We start from the raw sequence: 10,403 nt of genomic DNA, 5'->3' as shown, positions 1-10,403 counted from the left end.
TATCTCAGCAAATGCAGCATGTCATATAGGTAACACAATTTTGGCACAATACATGCTTGATATATCCAACATGTAGAGACATCAAATTTTTGTGCCAAGATGGTGTGCCAAGTGTCCATGTAAAAACGAGTCGCTTAGATGGAATAGGTATAGCACCTTGATGTTGAATGCAAGAAGTTACAATGTTTCACAACATATATGTCATGGGTTAAATAGAGCAGTACATCATACACATCAGAAGAATGCCAACACTTCAGTGCTTTACATTTACCGGTTGTACCAATCTTTACTCTCCCTCCTATTGGAATTATGTATTTCAGCCTCATTTTTGTATTATTAAATTTTAATTTAGCAATCCTTTCACATGTCTTGTGATAGCCAGGTTAGCAATGTAAGCAGTGTTTACGTGCCTCTCACAACCTGCATTTTTATGTCTGAGGCTCTTTTTGTGACAAGAGTGCAATGGTGCCGGCAACATGGCACACGTTCACGAAAATGCAGAACCAGAGAGACAAAAAAAAAATAATTACAGCATAACACAGTCCCAATCATGTTGTCGTGTCCGTTCTTCTCTATCGTCTGTTCCACATTTGTTTTTGTTTTTTTCGTGTAGTTTCTGGATTTTTAGCCCAACAGCAGTTGCTTTAGAGGATGCTGAGAACATGTGAAGCATACATTTTCTCATTCTCACATTATGCTGTACGCAGTGTGAAATACAACTCAAAAGGAATTTAATGAGAGAGCACTTGTCACCAAGATTAGTGTGGGAACATCGTAAAGGAAAAATAATTCTAAACCATAATGAATTCCTATCTTATTTAATGGTACAGTATAAGATAAAAGTTATTCAAATAATATTAAAGAAGTAACCGTGCAACTTATCAGTCAAACAGTGAAGCTGGCTGCAGTACAGTATAATGTGCCACATGTAACAATATTAGTATACCTCAGCGTTTCCAAAACTGACACATTAACCTTCAGGGAGGCCGCAATAGTCCAAGCGGGGGTCACACCACTTGGGGAAAAGAGAAACCAGATGAAGTGAACGCAATATGCAACAAAACCAAGGAAACTATCTCGCTACAACTGCAATATATTGAAGTTGTTTTACAAAAATGCAAGTTCAGTTCAGCGCACAAACACCCGGGAACCGAGCTAACGTGCAGCAGTGCTTTCCATCAGGTCCGTCGCATTATTTCTTACTGTATCATGACGAGACTCCCGAACCTACAGCATACGTCACTTGCGCACAGTAGTGTAACATTTATATTATTGCATATGTATCAGGGCAGGGCTCAAGCTTCCCAAACAAGAGCGCGCACACACACCCGCACACACATATGCACAGCCGGAGAAAGACATCAGCTGTCGCACACACAGCCATCCCGAAAGCTATACCCATCTTCGTTGATGCACCCACGAAACCACAGGAAGACTGCCGAGGCTTTCCCACTCGCATCAAGTACGTGTACCTTGAACTGTAAACAGTTTGGTGCACACTCCAGAAAACGAGAACAGCTGATTGCTGATTTCAAGGGCGCGGCCATGCGAGTCGAGAAGGACAGTTCAATGTTCAACAGAGGAGCAATTTTAGGTGAACGCGAAGGTGGCGCTAGTGTTGGGCGCAACAATTTGCACTGACGTAAAACTCCAAAAAGTGAGCAGCGAGGATGCTTGCTTGCTCATTTGTCATTATTTGGGCCTGTAGTTCACATCAGGGTTCAGTAAAGGCTGCTAAATGCCGATGGCCGGCACAAGAAAAACGTGTCTACAATGGTTTTCGTCCCGTTGCGGTTCAAGCGAATATACCTTTTTTGGAGCAGCCTTGGTACAAGAAAACGCAGATTTGCTCTCCAGCAAAGGACACTGCCTTGTTTTTGGTCACAGCAGGGAAGCCTTGAGTGGATGCTCTTATCCTTCAGCGCGGAGTTCGCAAGTACGTTTGATGACTCGTGAAGCTTACCTGGCTGTTTTTGCCTCAACCATGGCTAGAATAATCGACAGAGTGTATAGTGCAGCAATAAACACCATTTGCCGAAGAAATCAATGCACTTTTGACGATAACATGAATTTTTAAAAAATGAGAAAACACTCCATCGCTCGCTCACTTCAATAAATTTGTCTTACCGCCTTTAGTGAAACCATCAACAAGCATTTCAGTTTCTGCTGCTCTAGTGCTAGTTTTTTCGCCTCAAGGTAATCAAGAACGCGAGATGGCCTTCCCCATCTGCATTACAACGTCCACCGTCATCAGATCACTTGGACGAGTCATTCCTAGTGGATCCTTTCCTCCTCTCTCTATCTTTAATAAACATATCCCCCCCTATCTTTGTATATGCCGCACTTCTCAATCTCCATCCATGTCCCGCAGTGCTCTCCTCCAGGTTAGGTTAGGTTAGGTTAGGGCTCGCTCCCCCTTGCCGTGAAGGACTGCCGACACCCCTACGGATAATAAGGAAAGTAGAATAGTGCGAACGAGGTGTCTCCGTAATGGAAAAGCAGTGCACTACAAAAAGAGGTACGTTGGCTTGAGGTTGTTTGCTTCTCTAACTTAAACAAATGTTACCTCTCTGGATAATAACTTGAAGCATGCAGATATTCATGAAGGATTCATCTCATATCTAAAATGAACATGAAGAAAGATTGCCAGCAATTCTGCTCTTTCTGTTTCTCAAAAGAAAGAAAAACGGCTTCATTACAAAAAATTACATCTTAGAGAATTATGGAAATTAGAATGCTAAAATGCCTTGCAGATAAGGTTTTCCTCCACTGGCATACGCGTAAATGCTAATCCAATGTACAGGTAGTTCTAGTTGTTTTATTACAAAAATTATGTATTGAAAAGGGCTACGACCCCCAAGTTGTTTTTTTTTTTGTGTGTGTGTTTCAGCTTGGACAAATTTTTATAGAAAAGCCACGAGAACACGTCATTTTCACAGTTGAGTCAGGCGCATATCTTTTCCAAGAGAGACTATAATGACTAATAAAGATGACTAATTACCTAAGTTCATTAATTAACTCTTTAATTACGACGTCTTGAACAAAAGCCAGTTACCGGTATGGGAGATTGTCCTAGTTAAAAGCCACACCACGTTTAAAAATTTTGAAACACGCACGTGTATTAAAATATCCATCCCTCAAGTTTGACATGCAAATGGGCCAAAACTGAAACCGTGGCAACCACGTTTGGGGTGGTGGTCTTCACGGTACGGGATCTGTATATACTTCTGTACGCTCGCAACTATATTGTCTCGACTCAGAAACCGTATGTTTCTGGAACGTAGAGGACAAGGAATCATAAGGTGCATTCTTTTCGCTTGCACCTCCTGCAAGCGAATCTGCAGGTCTGAACCTGCAGATCTGCAGGTCGAATCTGCAGATCTGAAATGGGTTATTTGCGTGCTGCACTTTCCTGTTGAAAAGAAAGGCATTACTAATAAAGTTCCTTTCAGATGGAAAGTGCAGCTCCCGAAAACCCGTCTTGCGTGGAGTCCAAGGTAATGCAGTCCAGGGCCAGTGAAAAGAATGCGCTTATAATTTGGTGACTGTGTTGCAAACGGAAGTGTTTACTTGCTGAAGTTACCCCGCGTGACGGCGCCCATGCATCAGAAGGCTGCCGTGATACAATATATAAACTTTGGAAAAGTGTTCTCAGGTCTGATTCTGCAGCACATAAACGTTGAGACACGCTGGCGCCAAAAATAATATTCGCAGGCCGAAAGCTCAGCAGCTCTCACATCGTTCTAGCACGGTCAATGATATAGTCAACGCTGAGTGCAGGTGATGGGCAGTGCTTGCAGTAGTAAGAACACAAATATACTCTGCTCTTGAGGGAAGCGGGAGTTCCCCGTTCCTTTGCTACACGCTGTGAAATTGACCCGCTGTTTTTATACCAGCTATTTATTGGCTCTACGTTGCACTAGTGTCAGCGCGCTGAGCGGTTGAGCGTTGAGCTGGAATTGGAATTAGAATTGGAAATGAAACAAAAATAACACTAAATAATAATAAAACAAGAATTAAAAAGCGTTGAGCTATCTGAGCTGATCGAGGTCGGTTCACCCTGGAAATTGTTGGACCGAAGACTAGCGCCACCTTCGAACTCAGCTAAAATTGTCCCTCTGTTGAACGGTGAACTGTTCTTCTCGGCTCGCATGGCCGCGCCCATGAAATCAGCAATCAGCTGCTCTCGTTTTGTGGAGCGTGCACCAAACTGTTTGCAGTTCAAGGTACAGGTACTTAATGCGAGTGGGAGAGCTCCGGCAGTCTTCCTGTGGATTCGTGGGTGCATCAACGAAGATGGGTATAGCTTTCGGGATGGCTGTGTGTGCGACAGCTGATGTCTTTCTCCGTCTGTGCATGTGTGTGCGTGCTCTTGTTTAGGAAGCTTGAACTCTGCCCTGACACATATACAGTAATATCAATGTTATACTGCTGCGCGCAAGTGACGTCTGATTGTAGGTCCAACGTCTCGTCATGATACAGTGAGGAATACTGCGACACACTTGATTGGAAGCATTGCTGCGAGTTAGCTTGGTTCTCGGTTTGTGCGCTGAACTGAACTTGCATTTTTGTAAAACGACTTCAATATATTGCAGTTGTAGCGAGATAGTTTCGTTGGTTTTGTCGCATATTGCGCTCACTTCATCTGCTTTCTCTTGGGCCCCGCTTGGGCTATCGCGGCCTCAATGGGGGTCCTCACACGGTTTGGGAAACACTGATGTATACTATATATTGTTACATGTGACATATTGTAGTGTAATGAAGCCAGCTTCACTGTTGTGTTGTTTCTTCGCACGGTTACTACTTCAACGTTATGGGAATGAGGAATGCGAAGAATCAAGAAATGTATTTGAGAAGGGTTGAGGATTGGGCTAGTTGGTAATGAGACATCTGAATTGAGAGCGCAAGATACACGGAACGAAGAACGGAGAAATAGACAGGACGGGCGCTAACTTCCAACTAAGTTTATTGAAGAAAATGAGCAAAAAAGAGCAAAAAAGCAGAAACCCACCCACAGCACACGTGTCACTTTCTGGGCGCACCGGTTCTGAGCACACCGGTTCTGAGGAATATCAGTTCCTTTTCGGTTAGAGATACAGAAGGTGTGCTAACGCATACACCTTGATGGTTATTTATCTTTTCTGCTTCTATTATTTCCCTTCCCAGGCAGCACAATGTACCGAAAGTCGAGTGCAATAGGGGTGGACGGTATGTGTCTTATCAATGTTCTTTAGTTGCACGAGCGTGTTCAAGGCCTTCCACCTACCCGTCCACCCCTATTGCACTCGACTTTCAGTACATTGTGCTGCTTGGGTTGTTAGTTTAGTCTTGTTTCTTGCGGTGATATGGCAATCTCGATAGATAGGTTCACATCCATGAGTGTTACAATGATAAGCCCACCACCCCTCTTTTTTCTTGTTGTTCACATGGTTCCGGTGTTCGCGCACGCGATCATTAATGCATCGTCCTGTTTGGCTAATATTTTCCACAGGTGAGTGGTAACTTATACACCACTCCTTCATCACAGGGAACAAAGGGATTTCTGTGCTTTGTACTGCATGTGTGCGCAGCCTGGGGACAACTCAATTTACTGAGCTTACTCAGCTTTTCCGGGGCCGAGAAGACAACCCTTGCTCCTTCCCTTTCACCAATCTTTTTTAGGCGGTGCGAGATGTTATGCAGGTAGGGAATAACAACTACCCTACTTCTGCCGGGGTAGGGTGCCGTCAGTTGATTCACTGAAAAAAAAAAATTCTGTAAAATAACAGAGAAAAAACAGAGAAATTCCCTGTAGATGGGTACAGACTCTTCTGTATAACCATTTTACAGAGCATAACTGCAGCGAGCACGATCGACGTTTGTCAGCCATATTGAAATCAGTCCAGCGAAAATGCGATCGAATCAAACGATCTTTTTTTCTCCCGCTTCGATACGAGCGAGAGATCCGAGGGATCGTCCTCTGTTGACCGTGCTTTCACAAACGTGTGCTCACGAACTGCGGTTTCGAAAGTTGGCGGTTGGCGCTGCTGCGTAGCTGCATCTTTGTATCTTCGTCTCGGCTTCAAGTGAGCAGATTTCTTGTTGAAATTAGGTTGAATCCCATTGTCATGGTCAGTAGCAAGTGCATAGTGCTAAATTGTTGATACCGGAACAGAAGTTCCACTAAGAGTGTGCCGAGACAAGTACTGTGTTTGTCGTGTCGTAAAACGGAAACTGTTTAGGCCTAACTTCACCAATGCCTGTCATTTATACTCGCCGCGTAGTGAAGTCATGTGGTTGAGCATAAAACGACACGGTGATATGCTCAAACTGACTGCATCGGGGTGCATATCAATTCCTGACGCGAGTATGCTTGAATGTGTACGTTATTGAGCGTGTTCATGAAGGCGAGTTGCTGTAACGGCAGTGGGATGATTGTGCGTGCACCTGACCGCGCAGTCGGAGCTGTTGAGCCAAGAATATGTGATGCGGTGCACTTTGTCGTTCGACCCAATGGGTGTCTCGTTCCTTATCAGATAACAGTACCCACAAGAGCGAACCGCTCCTCTTCAACGTGATATTCGTTGTCGGCGTCAGCTTACATAACTGATGGCTCGCAAGAGCCTGGCGTGAATGAGAGCCCGAAAATTATGATGTTCACATTTCCTGTGCGGTGTTAGCAAACTGTTGGATGCGTGAGTGTTGTATTACAAGCGTCTTGAGTAGAATATCTGTGTTCTCCTCAGGCAGAATGAAGAAAAACGTACAAGCGCAAGAAATGGGCCGCTCCACGCCTGTAGCCTATGTGGAACACCAGGGCAACCATATGAATATTAACACCTATTTATTTCCTTGCTACCATCCTGAGTGAAGGGTGACATTCGAGACGTTTCATGCACCTTCAGACCACTGCCAGACAAAACAAACTGTCCGTCAGTGAATGTGAGTAGTGCATCGATGTGCTTTGAAGAAAGGAAGTGCAAATGCTGTGTGTAATAATTGTAATTGATTAATTGATACTCGAGAGGCTGGCAATTTTTCTTTGAATTATCAGGCACACTTTTATGTGCACATTCAAGGCAGTAACACTAATAAGTGTGAATTGAGCCAAAGTGATGTTTTTGTTAAGCAGGTTTCAGCTTTTTCAGTTATGGACAACATAACCGATAAAAATGGAGATGTGGCACGAACCGATGGAGCTGTGGCACGTCAAACTTCACACTAATTGTTGTAGATGCTGCTTGAACCTGATCATATAGCACTGCAAATGAGGAACCTTATGCAGGGAGCTAATAAGCAGTCGTGGCATTCTTCCTGGCAGCTGACCAACGGCTTATGATTACCTACCTTCTTGATGTGTTTTGTATGTTTTCATACATGCCAAGCTATTTCTTTTGGAACAGAGTGTGACTTGCCTAGTAATGAGCAGCAATTAAACTACTTGTAGTTCAGCTACCAATTAAACTACTTTTCTTGTATTTGATTGGTAGTTACCCTTACTCTGCAAAGGGTAGTTCAAACTCAAGCGTCGCTAATCACTATTATTTTAACAGCAGAAATTACTTTAAATTTGTTTGCGTTTTCAAGACTTGTGAGAGACTAACATAGGGTTGATTGTTTTGTGCAATCATGCCATCATTCTGTTAAGTGTCCTAAGAGTACCTTTGCACACTGCAGATATTTCCTGGGCACCAAACCGTCTACGAAATACATGAGAGTCGAAGAGGAGCCATGTGAGTGGATCAGCAGCAAGGATGCTTCCTTTGTTCATAATACTAAAAGACTTCAAAGCAATGAAGTTGGCTCTTACCTAGATCGTACTTGTTGTGCTCACCATCGTGAACGGGTGCAGGAAAACACATAAATGTAGCGACGAATTTATGAGCAGCACATTCAGTGCAGGTAACTGATGGCAACACAAGACATTTCCTGCTATTGTGAGCTGGCAGTGAGAACATACTAAGTACCTGTCTTAAAAATTACCATCAGAAATGTAAGGAGTCGTGGTTGTTGTCGTGAGCTGAGCTGTCAGCTGTCGTTCTGAGTATTCTGTCATTGGTCTGTCTGAGCTTTCCATTGCACTCGTTCGCCATGCTGATAAGCTGCATGCACTATATTGTACTACTACTTTTGTGATATGCAGGATGGCATAGCAACATGTTATATAAACATTAATGTGATTGTTATGTATTTTAAAAGATAAGGGATTGCACGAGGTAGCAAGAACTGTCTCAGCAGAAACGCGAAGAAACTGCTGCAGCTTCATACAGGATGTCCCAGTACCTACGTTAAAGATTTGTAACGAAGGCATGCGGCCAACAGTATTTCGCTCCATTATGTCTCCACGGCCTCATGTAGTGGGCTTCATTTCTTATGAGCTTTATCATGACGATCTTTGAGCAAGCAGCTCAGTAAGTTACCCAGTCAAGGCCACTCAGGCATATCGATCATCACAAGCTTCGCAGATAAATAAAGACTGAAAAACTACATGTTCCTCGTCTGACCTATTGAGCATGCTTTTGCTCCCCATGCGACAAGAGGTTCGCAAGCTGAGCCAAAGCAACTGCAGGAGCAGAGAACAACAACAACAAAATGTAAAGGAGAGAGGGTAAGATTGGGGGTGTAATTGGCGACAGATATATTTGATGCAGGTCAGCGTGCAGCAACCCTCTTATCTGTGATGCTGCCCTGCAAACTTTTTTTATAACCACTTTCCCCCCTAGGTTTGTGTAGAGTTACTCACAACCCCTCTCTAAGCACGGATGGAGTGAAGGCATGCTGAATTCCCTATGCGCGGAACTGTAGAGGTGCCACAAGGCATCATTTTCTGGGTATCTTTGTCATTATGCTTGGTTCATGAATTACGATCAGACTCGTGGCAAAATGGAGTAATGTTTAGATGGGCTTCTCTTTGGTGCCGTGCAAATGTAGTCTTAACTAGGGAGATTGCATTTTTGATAAATCGTGTGATGATAAACTTCGGAACAAATTAATCCTTCTGAAACATTACAAGGTGACAAAACAAAATGCGATCAAATACGAATGACTGCATGTGTCTACCTAGCGACTTTTCTTGTTGTTTTCTTATATGGGTGTCTGTCATCTTACAGTGTTGCAGCGCTTTCTTCATGCTTATGCCGTGGCCATATTACAATATATTGCCTTATCGTTTAAGACGGGTAACAGTATGAAAAATTAGGCTTCTGCATTGCCTTTGTGGTTTTGTTTTCGGTACAAAACATTATCTTATTTGTAATGTGCCTGAGAAAGTATGCTCGTTCATTCAAGCTAACTTTCTTTGCCTATTTAATGATATGTCATATTTGTGTGAATGTGTAAAATGCTACATAAACTTTATCCTTCAGAGCAGGAAACTGTTTTGACATTTTGTTCGTTGTCAATAACACACAGTTTATTTGCTTATTGTTTACCTGAAAGAGCATGATCCAGTTCTGCTATAGCTGCTTATTTCATTTTAGACAAATTTGTGAATGCACCAAACGAGCATAGAACAGTACTTGTCAGCTTTTTAGAGCAGAAAACTGTTGGAACAGCTAATGTTCTACTGTGTTTTCACTCTTCCGCTCAGGACAGCTCTTTGATTCATAATGGGCCAGAACAAGAATGCTAGTTCATTAACAAATTTCCTTGACTTAATGGTACAGGTTATATGCCATTTAGTGTAACATTGCCTTATTATTTGTGTTCACTTTTCTAAAATGGTTTGCACACGTGTCAATGCCATCTACTTTATTGTGCTAGAAAATATGTCAAACGTAATAACTCCTTGTTGATACAGTGGTTTCAGTCCCCCTAAATTGTCATTATGCTTGCCTATTCAGTGTCTTTGTGCTACAATTGTACTTACCGGGCCACAACTGCGACCAAGTGAGCTTTACTGTTCCCTGTCGGCACAAAGAGACTACAATAAACTTGTCTGTATTTTGTCTTTTCCGTCACAGGTGCATGACTGTATAAGCTTACAAGCACGGGAATATCTCCAAATTTAAAAACCGCAGCTGAAACTTTCGTAGTTGTTGTTGCCCATGCCGAATTTTCATGCCCAGGCCTGGTCCAAGACTACTTTCTTTGAGTTATATGCCCGAGCGATGACCGCTATGTGAATGCGCAGCCCGTCATAAGCTAGACTTTCTTCATGACTTACTCGCCCGGACTGCGCCCGAACGCTTTATGCATGTCCCGTACCCGGCCTACACCCACAAAACCCACGGCATTCCCAATGTGAACTCTACTTAGGCAAAGCGGTCTAACGTGCTCATGGTTCTGGGGCAAAATGTATCCTCACTTAATAGCATGCCTCACAGAAAATAGTCTTGGACTATGTGTAATCTCACAGCTCGATTTTATGCACAGCATATCACATGTTTTGCATCAAAGCATGCTACAAAGTCACACATGCTTGG

General features: G+C 43.2%; 1 long non-coding RNA gene across 1 annotated transcript; it reads left to right on the top strand.

Annotated features, from left to right (window-relative positions):
• The first annotated feature begins 6,515 nt into the window (after positions 1–6,515).
• On the top strand, positions 6,516–9,927 carry LOC135387174 (uncharacterized). The gene is made up of 2 exons (XR_010420912.1): positions 6,516–6,921; positions 7,657–9,927. It is a non-coding gene; the product is annotated as an uncharacterized LOC135387174 (long non-coding RNA).
• Positions 9,928–10,403: the final 476 nt, after the last annotated feature.

The sequence above is a fragment of the Ornithodoros turicata genome, chromosome 3 (assembly GCF_037126465.1).
Source record: "Ornithodoros turicata isolate Travis chromosome 3, ASM3712646v1, whole genome shotgun sequence".
Taxonomy (NCBI): Eukaryota; Metazoa; Arthropoda; class Arachnida; order Ixodida; family Argasidae; genus Ornithodoros; species Ornithodoros turicata.
The sequence above is the reverse complement of the archived record's forward strand: the minus strand, read 5'-3'. Positions and strand labels throughout refer to the sequence as shown.